Raw genomic sequence first — 15,561 nt, 5'->3', positions numbered from 1 at the left:
CGGGATTTCTAAAATTTTTACAGAAATTTTGATAAAGTTTCGTTTTTAATTTAAGAAAACATTTCTTCAAAACCTGTGAAAAACACTCCCAATATACATTTTTAAACCACAACTCCATTTATAACTCATCATAATCCATTCTCAATCAACACAGTTTCAAGCAATTCATTATAAAAAATAATTCAAAGAAACTCAAAGATTTCATTAATATGAAATAACTAGCTTACATTACAAATATTTACATTGATCAAAATAAAATTCTAAAAGTTTTACACAACAGCTCAAGTCAAGTATGTACATATACACAGATACAGATACATTAAAAGAAATATTTACAAGGGTATATTCTATATACCTAGTAATGACTCCAAAATAATGATTTCTTTACATCACCAGTAGATTACTCTGCTGCTTTATCTATCTCTTTACCTGTGACAGCAATAAAAAGCTATCGCTCAGCTAAAGAGGCAGTGGTGCACAACTTTACGAAAATAATAATTTACACAACCAATAAATCACAATTTTTTTCAAACTCAATCAATTGAATTATTAACACATAGCAAATCATGCTTTATTTATAAAGCCATAAAATTTCTTAAATAAATCAAATTCATTCCACAAATCATAAAACAAAAATTTGAAAAGTCACACAACTTGATCAAGACACAAATATCCAATTCGTCCCAATGACCAAAGGCTAATGGGGAATGCAAAGGCTAGCTAGCACAAATATATGAGTACTTATTCAATTCGTCCTCAACTGGCACACACCACACCTCAACACTTCAGCCAAAGAGGGAATATAAATCTAATTCTTCCCACTAAGCAAGCTAGTGAGAAATTTAAATATATAGTTATGGCACTGTGGTTTCAAACTATTTCAACAATTTTCCAAGCATAAAAAATATTCATCAATTTACATTCTTATTTCATTTCAAATAATTTTCCAAAATTGGGCTAACAACGCATAATTTTTGTCAATCAAAGTATTCAATATAAATAAGGCCATAAATTAATTTCACAAGTCATTCAATTCAAAATTCAATTTCAAAATAAAAAAAAAAGGAGCTAGTTGTTGTGCACAAACCTCTTAAGTAGTCTTAACTTGGTCTAATTTTTTCTCCTTCGTTAAAGGGCTCCTTTCCTATTGAAACACATAATTAGAGTGTTTCAATATCCATTCAAATTATTTCTAGCCATAATTCCAACAATTGAACTTTTCATTTTAAATTCACTTAATAAGTTTCCTAAGTTGAGTGCCTTATACTTAATGTTATGGTGTTACTATTCATATTACTAGTTGGGTAAAATGTTGAATTTTTCACAATTAATAGGTATACCACCTTTAAACACATGGTCATACCACATTTTGGGTCTTAATTTTGTTGGCATTGGTTGCCAATTACAATTCAAGGCCTATTAAGAGAAATTTCAAATTTTCAATTTTGGTCTCTTATGTTTACTATTCCATTGAACTAATATATAGTGAAAATTTGGTTAAACTTTCTTCATCAAAGTTGTTACCTTATGTGTCTAGTTTAATTCCCTTTTTGAATCACTCCACTTGGAGTTTTGTATCTTAAGTTATGGCATTTTTACCATAACTGGCAGGATTGGTCATTTCTAGATTTTCTTGGCAAATTTTGGTTCTGGCTGTTTTGGTGACCTAATTTTGATTAGCAATTTGACTAGGTTATGGTAAAAATTTGAGTTTGTGTTCTTCATGAAAGTTATTCTACTATGTCTAAGCTTTCAAATGGTTTAAAAGTCATGTCATTTGGACCTCTCGACACAAAGTAATGACTATTTGAATATGTATTGTTCATTTGGTCAATTATGCCCAGTAACAGGATACCAATTCCGGATTCAACTAAATTTTTAGACCAACTTGTGGTTACTTTTTTGGCAAGGTTTTTGCACAAAAATTGTTTGATTCGGACCCTATTTTCATCCCCAATTGGCTTAACACCAATTGAAGTAGCAGAATCCAACTTATCACCTCCTAATTGGTTAAAGGTCAAGCTGCTAGAATTTGGTTGTTACACATACACACTTCAATTCAATTCCATGCATTCAATTACACTTAGAAGTACACCAATTGACCAATTTAAGTATTAATAATGTTAGTTGGTCATCAATTCACCAAAATCCCCAATTTCCCCTAATTTCCTAATCACCAAGAACCCTAATTGTCCATTTGCCACAATTCATGCCAATTCACTTCACAATCAAACATAACATTTCATCAAACATCACCCACATGCATAATTCAAACCAAATTCATCAATTCCCTAACCCTAGCAAAGCTGACTGAATTTCACACACCTCAGGCATGATTTTTCATTTTTCTAAGCGATTCTCACTTCTTAAACCTTAATTCTGTACTTATAAACTAATTGAAGTTAAGGGAGAGACTTACCCTTAATGGAGCTCTTGAATCCTCACTTTCTACTCCAATTCCTTTAACTTTATCCCCTCAATTCTTCTTTTCAAGGTCTAATTAAGAGGTTTTAGTGGAGAAACTACAAGAATTATGTAACACCATCACTGTAGCAATTCAGTACATTCTACTGTTCAGGTGACCGATGTCGGTCTGGACAGCTAGAACGTCTAGAAAAACATTTAGACTAAAGTGAGGAGCCATAATGAACTCAAATATTAAAAAGAAAAATTAAAAAAAAAATTAGAAATAAAATACAATCAAGTTAAATGAGCCGGTGCCCTAGCGATGGGTAACCTAAAGGGAAGTTGCGGTCTTAGCAGCTAGGAGCCCTAAACCCAGGAGAAAATTTATAAGATAATTTTTGGGACTCCAAAGAAGAGTCATTGAGATTTCTATGGCATTAGAATGCCAAGAAAAGGCTTAGAAAATTTTTTTGATCGATATAGACGATTTTAGCTTAATAAACCAAAAGGAGGGCATTTTGGTTATTTCGTCTTCAGAGATGATTTTTGACCAACTTGTCCAAGTGAGTAAATAAATTATATGACATAAAATGTAACTACATATTGATAATAATTTAATCAAAAATGATTACAAGAGAAAGAAAAAGAAAAAAATGAATTTAAACTTAGTTATTACACAAGCATGATGTAAGCTTTATGTAATTGAAATCCCATAGTCAATCAAAATTTAACAAATACATTTATAAGACATTAAATAAGAGAAAAGAAGTCAAAATAGGAAAAAGCATTCCGCTTACCTTCAACCTCTTGGCCGAACCTCCATGGCCATTTTTCTTCACCATATTTTCAAGCTTTAAGCTTGAATTTTCTCTTTATCTATCCACCAAAATCCCTAAGCCGCTTTACTAAAATTTATCCCCATATCAAGAGGAATTTTTTGATTATCAAAAAGTGAGGAAGTTCCAAAGTTTCTACAAGTGCAAGAAGTGGTTAAAGTGAGGTTAGTGCCAATTAATCTTAATTACTTTGTGTATGCTTCATGGAGAACATGAAGTGAGTATGAAATTAAGGCAATTTAAATAAATATTGCATTGCTAAATTTTACCAAATTTTGGCAGCCTTAGGGTACATTAAGGTTTCTTTTAATTTGATTGATTTATAGTTGTCCATGGCTGCAATTGAACATGAACTTGATGCATTAACTCATTGATTACATGTATATGAAGCATTAAAGTTGTTGGAGTTAGGGTTTGGGGGAAAACTTGGGATTTTGCTTATTTGTTGGTAAATGGAAGTTTTAAGGTCAATTAGTGACAATTTGGCTGAGTATAATGAGAAATTTAAGTGAACGGTAGCTTGGGATTTGAGGTTGGGTGTGTTGCCTTCAGTGCCCTGTAGGTCTGGATGTGAGTCCAGCATGTTTGGGTAGCTATAAATTGGATTGTGTAGGTTCAATTTGTGCAAGGAAAATTGGACATGAAATTAAACACATAGTTTCACAGTGTCTTTCAGTAATCTCGCTCAGCTGCTTTATATTTTCTTTCACTTGCGACAGCATATAAAGCTATCGCTGAGTGGTGAACTCAGTGGTGCACAAACTAATAATTTAAAACTTAATACAAGTTATGCTTGACAATTCATAACAAATAAAAATTTAAAATTTATAAATTCTTCAAAATTAATGACATTCAGAAATCAAAATTTTCATTCAGAAATCAAAATTTTCATTTAGAACTCAGTGGTGCACAAACTAATAATTTTTCATTTATGCAAATTATTCATTTGAATAACATTTTAATCAAATCGTAACTATTTATCTACATTTCTTTTAAATCCCAAAACAATAGAAAAATATTTTGAATCACCGAAAAATTATTTATTTCAACCACAATTTATCAAACCATGCATAATGTAAAGGGCGTTGCCAACAATTCACACAATTGAACCCATGACCCAAAATTCAAATAAATGCCGTGTTGTACACCACGACATTTCAAACTCTCCCAATAACCGAGGCTAAAAGGAGGAACAAAGACTAGCTAGTATATATGAGTACTCATTCAAACTCTTCCCCAACTGGCAAGCCAGAGAGGAAGGAACTCTCCCCATCTAGTGGAGGAGATATCTCACTAGACAAGCTAATGAGAATTCACAACATATATTATCATGTCAACTGTGATTTCAAATCATATTCAAAACAATTTCTATCTACAAAGTGTTTACAAACCATTAACATATTTAATCATCATAATTTCATGCTCAAGGTTGGCAACACATCAAACTTAAAATTTACAATCCTCAAAACCATGCAATAAATCCTTAAATGCATAAGAAAATTTATATTTAAATTATACAATTTCATTCAACAAGTTAAAATTCTCAACACAAAAAAATCATAAGTCATAAAATAAACTTATTCAAATCAATTCAGAAGTGAAAAGTAACAAAATAGTTAGTTGTGCACAAACCTCTTATCTAGACTTGTCTTGGTTCCATTCCTCCTCCTTCCTTGGAGGGCTCCTTTCCCGCTAAAAAACATAACTAGAGTGTTTCAATATCTATTCAATTTATTTCTAATTAATAAATTCAATAATTAAATTTTATACACTTAATTTACCCTATAAAATTGAGTCCTTTATACTCAGTGTAATTGTAGTTACTATTCATTTGACCATTTGATCAAAATATTGACTTTTTCATACTAATTAGATATGCTAATTCTAATTACACTCACATACCACATTTTGAGTCATATTTTTGTTGGCATTGATTGCCAAATTCAATTCAAAGCCTATTAGGGTTAAATCTCAAAATTTCAGTTTTGGGTTACTTGTTTGTACTGTTCCATTGGTCTGCCTACAGTGGGAATTTGGCTAAATGTCCTTCATCAAAGTTGTTCCTTATTGTCTTATATTTAATTTCCTTTTTGAATCACTCCATTTGGAGTTTTGTAGCCCAAGACATGGCCATTTTTGTAACACCCTCCCGGTAGCGATTCCGTACATTCTATTGTTCCGGTGACCGGTGTCGGTCCGGACAGCTAGAACGTTCGGAAAAATATTTAAACTTAACTGAGGAACCATAATTAACTCAAATATTAATAAGAAAAATTTAGTAAAATTTTAGAAATAAAATACAACCAAGTTAAACGAGCCGGTGCCCAAGCGATGGGTAACCAGAGGGAAGTTGCGGTTCTCGCAACGAGGAGCCCTAGACCCAGGGAAAAATTCATAAAATAATTATTGGGACTCCAGAGAAGGGTCATTGAGGTTCCTATGGCATTAGAATGCCAAGAAAATATTTAGAAAATTTTTTCAATCGGTACAGACAATTTTGACCCGTTAAGCCAAACGGAGGGCATTTTGGTCATTTCGCCTTCAGAGGTGATTTTTGGCCGACTTGTCCAGTGGAGTAAATAATTATTATGAAATAAAATATGAAGAAACATTACCAAAAATTAAAGTGAAAATGAGTAGAGAAGAGAAGAAAAAAAAAAAGGAAGAAAATACCAATTATGACATCATATGATGTCATTAAACACTTACCCACCAATCACATTTAGTCAACACTTAAATTAACTAATAAAATATGTATAAGAATACAACAAAAGCTCCTAAAATTCCAGCAGCCCTCACCTTCACAAAGCTCGCCCGTAGCTCTCAAATTCCATAGCCAAACCTCCATTGATTTTCAACCAAAGCTTCATTTCTCTCCTCTTTTCACCATAATTCCTCCTACCCCTTTCACTAAAATTTATTCTTGCACCTTGCATAACCTTTTGGCAGCCTAGAAAGTGAAGGAAAGTGAAGTTTTAGCTTGGGAAAAATCTGCCACTTAAAGGTTAGTGCATATATACACCTAAAGCTCTTTATTTCTATGTTAAGGGTCTTGAAATAAGTAGGAAATTATAACTAAAATGAATAAAAATTATGTGTATGAATGCCATGAATTTCGGCAGCCCTATTGAAGGAATAGAAATGGAGTGTTTTGATGGACTTAAGGTGGATAGAGGTTATGTTTAAACCAACTATGCATGGGGTTAGTGAATGGGTTAGTAATTAAGGTGTGTTGTGAAAACCTATAATGGGAACTAGGGTTTTAAGGGTGAAAATTAGACTTGGCATTTGAATTGATTAATGGACATTCTAGTGGTCAATTAGTGACCATTTAAGGCAAGTTAATCATAATTTGAAGTGAGTTAATGCATGGCAAAGTGAATGAGTATGCTGCCTAGGGGCAGCAGCAGGGTGACTGAAATTTCAGTCCACTTACACAGCCATAACTTTGGCTGTGTAGGTCCAATTGTTGTTTGGCCAATTGGACATGAAACTAGGCTTCTAATGGCACATTTTTTCTGAAGAAACCATGCCCAAAAGACCAAAGCAAGAGGACCAAAAGTTGGCCCCAATCCGGATACCCTGCAACAGCACCTGCAAAAATGACCAAATGAACAGTAACTGTTCATTTGGCCATAACTCACTGTATGTATGGTCAATTGACCTGAACTTTATACAGAAACAATTTAAGATATATACAAACAACTTTCATGAAGAAACTTACCCCAAATTATGACCAGAACCTAACCCAAATGGCAGTGGCAGTCACTATTCATGTTACTGTAGATATGGTCAATTCTGCAGTTTGGCAATCCTGCCAGCTGTGGTTTTTAGACCATATCTGGAGCTACAAAACTCCAAATGGAGTGATTCAAAAAAGGAAATTCAACTAGACAAAATAAGGAACAACTTTCATGTTTACCATTTCCTCAAATTCCCACTGCAACAGGGCTTAATGGAACAGTAAAGTTGGGTCACAAAAACTGAAAATTCTGCCCTCTTGGTTTTAAGTTTGGAAATGGTATTTGTGACTTATTCCAACAAGTTTTAAATGCAAAATGTGGTATCTTTGAGAACTTAGGTTCAATAAATTTATTGTGTATGAAAAAGTCAATATTTTGGTTGACTAGTAAGGTGAATAGTAAACAAAATGACACATATTACATAAGTAATACAACTTGAAATATAAATTGTAATTAAAACAAATGGATTGTTTAGAGTATAAATGAGATAAAGTTATCATTAGGATTTACGTCTTTGTTTCAAATAGGATTATAATACCTTGTACAAAAATTGGTATATGAGAGGTAATAATGTGACTACTAATTCATATAAATATTGTAACGATTAGATGAATCACATGGATGTGTAAATGGGTTAATTGCTTTCATCATGAGAGAAATGGAAATATTTCGATGTACAAATGGTACATGAAAATCGATGGATGTAAATTGCAATTAACGTGAATGGTATGATGAATGCATAAATTATATAAAAATGAGATTTGAAGATTTATGCTTCTACTATAAATAAAATTAAAATACTATGAACGATAATCGGAACATAAAATGAAATAATAAAACTTATGAACATTTAATGATATTATGTGCCCTTGTATTGCCTAGACATGTGTGTCGGATTGGATAGTTTGGCATGCCAATAGGGTATTGTTTTAGCAGTACTGCGAAAGGCTTTATGTTTATATTCATGGCTTTATGCCCGTATTCATGGATTTTATGCCCGTATTCATGGCTTTTATGCCCGATTATGTGATATCATGGCTTTTAGCCATACTGACTGCATACGTGGTTGACGTTCTGCGTCCCATGGTATGACGGCCCGAGACACCGCGGTGTCTAGTGCCAACGACCCGTTATCCAGTCCAAATGCTCAAAGATAGGTTACTTGGGCATGGAAAAGTATAACTGTAATTGAACTGATTGTTAAAGAAAATACAAAAATTAAATATCAGGAATGATTATGATAGAATACAAAGAAACTCAAGATCATGAAGAAAATAATCAACAAAATGCATGAAGAAGTTAATATCATAAAACGTAATTAGCCCTCGACTAAACATTAAGTTGGTAATTATTCAGTTCTTATGAACACAATGGCTAAGAAATTATGATTTTTATTTTCATATTATATTTTCTTGTATTACTGGCACCACTAAGCTTTATGCTTAGCGCGTCGCTTTTGCAACGCGTAGGTATTGAAGATTTGGACAGAGGGCCCAGTAGACCACAGATTGGGTAAGGCAGTTCACAGTTCTGCATAGTGTCCGTGTCACCTCACCATCCACAGTGCATTGGTAGGACACTAGGTTTCATTTTGACATTTTGTAACTAATTTCTATTTTCTCATATGTATTTGAACTTATGGAATGTATTTTGAGGTTCATGTAAATAATGAAAAATCGTATTAATGAATGTAAAAGTGAATGTTTATCTGTAATTTATATATGATTATCACATGTGATGAATGATTGAGAAATGAATGGTTGAAAAATGTTGAGATTTTGATAAATGGAATTGAGATGATTGAATATGAATATAAGAAGTGTTTTTCATAGGTTCCGAAGAACTGTTTTCTCCATTTTTAGCCGGTATTCTATCGGATTTTCTTTAAAATTTTCAGAACCTCAAATAAATAATAATTTCGATAAATGGCTTAAAATGAATTATATTTCACAAGTTATATTCAAAATTATGATAAAAATTAATTAAGATAAAATAGAGTGCTCCGGCACACTGAGTGGCATTGCTTGCTCTACTACACTGTAGTCGGGTAAGGGGTGTCACATTTAGTGGTATCAGAGCACGGTTTAGGCGTTTCTGGACCTAGGTAGATTTCATATCATGCATTGCATTTGTAAGAGTTGAGGTGACACTAATGCAGATCTGTTTGTCTTTGTTAAATAGGATATGGACCCTTCATCTCAGAGGGCAGTCGAGGAGGAAGTGGAGAGTCATGCTCCACCTGCAGCAGCTGAGACTGGGGGCATGAGAGAATCTGCTCCGCCAGCTCAAGTAGAGCCTGCTCAGCCTCCACAGGCCATGTTTTAGCAAATGGCCGATTTCTTTAGACAAATGGCCGGAGTAATGCCAGCACCACCACCACCGCCAGCTCCACAGCAGAAATCACACCTGGAAAGGCTAAGAAAGTTTGGAGCAGTGGACTTCTATGGTAAGAGAGAAGATGATTCTGTTGCAGCCGAAATTTGGTTGAACAGAACAGGCAGAGTTCTAAAACAACTCCACTGCACTCCAAAGCAAAACCTGGAAGCTGCCATGTCTCTGTTACAAGATGATGCATACGAGTGGTGGGACACGGTATCAAGTGAAGTACGGCAGGAAATAGTAACTTGGGATTTTTTCCTCTCTGAGTTCAAGAAGAAATATGTGGGTAGTGTATACCTGGAAGTGAGAAGAAGAGAATTCATTAACCTGAGGCAGAGACAGCTATCAGTGGCTGAGTATGAGAAGGAATTTGTCCAATTGAGCCGCTATGGATGGGAGATAGTCCCTAATGAGGAGGCCGAGAGGTGTAAGAGATTTGAAGAGGGATTAAATGACAATATAAAGCTCATGATCACTGCCTTGGGAATCACAGACTTCACCAAGTTAGTGGAAGCTGCATTAAAAGTGGAGAAAGTGAGAATAAATGAACAAAATAGGAAAGATAGGCAGCGTAAGAGGGAATTTGGACCAGGACAGTCAAGTATACCTACTGATAGTAAGAAGTTTAAGGGTTCTGGTTCACAAGATCGCACATGTACACAGAGGCCGATTGGAATATCTATAGCTAGTTCCCCGGGCACAATAACAAGGGGATCAACCCCAGTGCCTGAATGTATGCATTGTGGTAGAAGACACAGAGGGGAGTGCCGACTGTTAACTGGAGAGTGTTTTAAGTGTGGGGCTACGGATCATTTCATAAGAGATTGCCCTCAGAGGAGTGGTTCAATAGCTCCGGTACAAATTGATAGACCTTCCCTTATAATTCAAAGGGGTAAAAGATCGGGTAGAGCAGAAACGGCTGACATTTCACAGAAGATTGTTTCTGAGACAGTTGAAAAGCCCGAAGTCAGGGTGGCACCACAAGTATATGCTATGGAAGCTCAGGAAGAGCCAAACCCAGACACTGATGAGGCGATACAAGGAAGTGAAGAAACAAGGAGGTAGCAACTACCTGATTACTTAAGTCAGGTAAATTTCGAGGACGAAATTTAAATTAGAGGGGAAGAGTTGTAACACCCTCCCGGTAGCGATTCCGTACATTCTACTGTTCCGGTGACCGGTGTCGGTCCGGACAGCTAGAACGTTCGGAAAAATATTTAAACTTAAGTGAGGAACCATAATTAACTCAAATATTAATAAGAAAAATTTAGTAAAATTTTAGAAATAAAATACAACCAAGTTAAACGAGCCGGTGCCCAAGCGATGGGTAACCAGAGGGAAGTTGCGGTTCTCGCAACGAGGAGCCCTAGACCCGGGGAAAAATTCATAAAATAATTATTGGGACTCCAGAGAAGGGTCATTGAGGTTCCTATGGCATTAGAATGCCAAGAAAATATTTAGAAAAATTTTTCAATCGGTACAGACAATTTTGACCCGTTAAGCCAAACGGAGGGCATTTTGGTCATTTCGCCTTCAGAGGTGATTTTTGGCCGACTTGTCCAGTGGAGTAAATAATTATTATGACATAAAATATGAAGAAATATTACCAAAAAATAAAGTGAAAATGAGTAGAGAAGAGAAGAAAAAAAAAAGGAAGAAAATACCAATTATGACATCATATGATGTCATTAAACACTTACCCACCAATCACATTTAGTCAACACTTAAAATAACTAATAAAATATGTATAAGAATACAACAAAATCTCATAAAATTCCAGCAGCGCTCACCTTCACAAAGCTCACCCGTAGCTCTCAAATTCCATAGCCAAACCTCCATTGATTTTCAACAAAAGCTTCATTTCTCTCCTCTTTTCACCATAATTTCTCCTACCCCTTTCACTAAAATTTATTCTTGCACCTTGCATAACCTTTTGGCAGCCTAGAAAGTGAAGGAAAGTGAAGTTTTAGCTTGAGAAAAATCTGCCACTTAAAGGTTAGTGCATATATACACCTAAAGCTCTTTATTTCTATGTTAAGGGACTTGAAATAAGTAGGAAATTATAACTAAAATGAATAAAAATTATGTGTATGAATGCCATGAATTTCGGCAGCCCTATTGAAGGAATAGAAATGGAGTGTTTTGATTGACTTGAGGTGGATAGAGGTTATGTTTAAACCAACTATGCATGGGGTTATTGAATGGGTTAGTAATTAAGGTGTGTTGTGAAAACCTATAATGGGAACTAGGGTTTTAAGGGTGAAAATTAGACTTGGCATTTGAATTGATTAATGGACATTCTAGTGGTCAATTAGTGACCATTTAAGGCAAGTTAATCATAATTTGAAGTGAGTTAATGCATGGCAAAGTGAATGAGTATGCTGCCTAGGGGCAGCAGCAAGGTGACTGAAATTTCAGTCCACTTACACAGCCATAACTTTGGCTGTGTAGGTCCAATTGGTGTTTGGCCAATTGGACATGAAACTAGGCTTCTAATGGCACATTTTTGCTGAAGAAACCATGCCCAAAAGACCAAAGCAAGAGGACCAAAAGTTGGCCCCAATCCGGATACCCTGCAACAGCACCTGCAAAAATGACCAAATAAACAGTAACTGTTCATTTGGCCATAACTCACTGTATATATGGTCAATTGACCTGAACTTTTTACAGCAACAAGCTAGGACATATACAAACAACTTTCATGAAGAAACTTACCCCAAATTATGACCAGAACCTAACCCAAATGGCAGTGGCAGTCACTATTCATGTTACTGTAGAAATGGTCAATTCTGCAGTTTGGCAATCCGGCCAGCTGTGGTTTTTAGACCATATCTGGAGATACAAAACTCCAAATGGAGTGATTCAAAAAAGGAAATTCAACTAGACAAAATAAGGAACAACTTTCATGTTTACCATTTCCTCAAATTCCCACTGCAACAGGGCTTAATGGAACAGTAAAGTTGGGTCACAAAAACTGAAAATTCTGCCCTCTTGGTTTTAAGTTTGGAAATGGTATTTGTGACTTATTCCAACAAGTTTTAAATGCAAAATGTGGTATCTTTGAGAACTTAGGTTCAATAAATTTATTGTGTATGAAAAAGTCAACATTTTGGTTGACTAGTAAGGTGAATAGTAAACAAAATGACACATATTACATAAGTAATACAACTTGAAATATAAATTGTAATTAACACAAATGGATTGTTTAGAGTATAAATGAGATAAAGTTATCATTAGGATTTACGTCTTTGTTTCAAATAGGATTATAATACCTTGTACAAAAATTGGTACATGAGAGGTAATAATGTGAATGCTAATTCATATAAATATTGTAACGATTAGATGAATCACATGGATGTGTAAATGCGTTAATTGCTCTCATCATGAGAGAAATGGAAATATTTCGATGTACAAATGGTACATGGAAATCGATTGATGTAAATTGCAATTAATGTGAATGGTATGATGAATGCATAAATTATATAAAAATGAGATTTGAAGATTTATGCTTCTACTATAAATAAAATTAAAATACTATAAACGATAATTGGAACATAAAATGAAATAATAAAACTTATGAACGTTTAATGATATTATGTGCCCTTGTATTGCCTAGACATGTGTGTCGGATTGGATAATTTGGCATGCCAATAGGGTATTGTTTTAGCAGTACTGCGAAAGGCTTTATGCCTGTATTCATGGCTTTATGCCTGTATTCATGGCTTTATGCCCGTATTCATGGATTTTATGCCCGTATTCATGGTTTTTATGCCCGATTATGTGATATCATGGCTTTTAGCCATACTGACTGCATACGTGGTTGACGTTCTGCGTCCCATGGTATGACGGCCCGAGACACCGCAGTGTCGATTACAACGACCGTTATCCATCGATCGCTCAAGATAGGTTACTTGGGCATGGAAAAGTATAACTGTAATTGAACTGATTGTTAAAGAAAATATGAAAAATAAATATCAGGAATGATTATGATAGAATAAAAAGAAACTCAAGATCATGAAGAAAATAATCAACAAAATGCATGAAGAAGTTAATATCATAAAACGTAATTAGCCCTCGACTAAACATTAAGTTGGTAATTATTCAGTTCTTATGAACACAATGGCTAAGAAATTATGATTTTTATTTGCATATTATATTTTCTTGTATTATTGGCACCACTAAGCTTTATGCTTAGCGCGTCGCTTTTGCAACACGTAGGTATTGAAGATTTAGACAGAGGGCCCAGTAGACCACAGATTGGGTAAGGCAGTTCACAGTTCTGCATAGTGTCCGTGTCACCTCACCATCCACAGTGCATTGGTAGGACACTAGGTTTCATTTTGACATTTTGTAACTAATTTCTATTTTCTCATATGTATTTGAACTTATGGAATGTATTTTGAGGTTCATGTAAATAATGAAAAATCGTATTAATGAATGTAAAAGTGAATGTTTATCTGTAATTTATATATGATTATCACATGTGATGAATGATTGAGAAATGAATGGTTGAAAAATGTTGAGATTTTGATAAATGGAATTGAGATGATTGAAAATGAATATAGGAAGTGTTTTTCACAGGTTCCGAAGAATGGTTTTCTCCATTTTTAGCCGGTATTCTGCCGGATTTTCTTTAAAATTTTCGGAACCTCAAATAAATAATAATTTCGATAAATGGCTTAAAATGAATTATATTTCACAAGTTATATTCAAAATTATGATAAAAATTAATTAAGATAAAATAGAGTGCTCCGGCACACTGAGTGGCATTGCTTGCTCGGCTACACTGTAGTCGGGTAAGGGGTGTCACAATTTTCTTAAGGCTGGCCGGATTAGTTCAAACGCAAAATTCTGGGCACTTTCTTAGTTCTGGCAATTTTGGTGTGTTGACTGCAGGTGGATTTTCAAACAGGTTATAGTTAAAATTTGGGTTTATTTTCTTCATAAAAGTTGTAGGTCTATGTCTCAGTTTCCTACAATAATTTGTATTTAATTACAATCCAAAAATATATTACAAAAGAGTTGGTACAACTGCTCAAAGGAAATTTCATACATATAATTACCGAATTACATCAAAATCTAATGTACAAGGGTATACCTATGGTATACCCGAAGATAGTTTCATAGTATCTTTCAGCAATCTCGCTCAGCTGCTTTATATTTTCTTTCACCTGCGACAGCATACAAAGCTATCGCTGAGTGGTGAACTCAGTGGTGCATAAACTAATAATTTAAAACTTAATACAATTTATGCTTTAACAACTCATAACAATTAAAAATTTACAATTTCTAAATTTTTCTAAATTCATGACATCCAGAAATTAATATTTTCATTCATGCAAATTATTCAGTTGAATAACATTTTGATCAAATAGTAACTATTTATCTACATTTCTTTTAAATCATGAAACAATACAACAATATTTTGAATCACTGACAAATTATTTATTTCAACCACAATTTATCAAACCATGCAAAATTTAAAGGGCGTTTCCAACAATTCACATAGTTGAACCCATAACCCAAAATTCAAATAGATGTCGTGTTATACACCACGACATTTCAAACACTCCCAATAACCGAGGCTAAAAAGAAGGAACAAAGACTAGCTAGTATATATGAGTACTCTTTCAAACTCTTCCCCAACTAGCAAGCTAGAGAGGAAGGAACTCACCTCATTTAGTGGAGGAGATATCTCACTAGACAAGCTAATGAGAATTCACAACATATCTTGACATGTCAACTGTGGTTTCAAATCATATTCAAACAATTTATATTTACAAAGTGTTTACAAACCATTAACATATTGAATCATCATAAATTCATGCTCAAGGTTGGCAACACATCAAACTTAAAATTTACAATCCTCAAAACCATGCAATACATCCTTAAATGCATAAGAAAATTTACATTTAATTTATACAATTTCATTCACTAAATTAAAATCCTCAACACAACAAAATTATAAATCATAAAATAAACTTGTTCAAATCAATTTAGAAGTGAAAAGTAATAAAATAGTTAGTTGTGCACAAACCTTATACGAGTCGCCTCTTGGCCTTGACTCGATGTCTCGGGTTCTTTCCCGGTATTCTTTTCTACTGAAACATACAGTTTCACAGTATTTCAGTATCACCATTTATCATAACTCCAAAAATAAATTCAAAACTACTTATACCTAGCTTTAATATGCTAAA

Source organism: Hevea brasiliensis, chromosome 8 (genome assembly GCF_030052815.1).
Source record: "Hevea brasiliensis isolate MT/VB/25A 57/8 chromosome 8, ASM3005281v1, whole genome shotgun sequence".
Taxonomy (NCBI): domain Eukaryota; kingdom Viridiplantae; phylum Streptophyta; class Magnoliopsida; order Malpighiales; family Euphorbiaceae; genus Hevea; species Hevea brasiliensis.
This window is presented reverse-complemented; position numbering follows the sequence as displayed.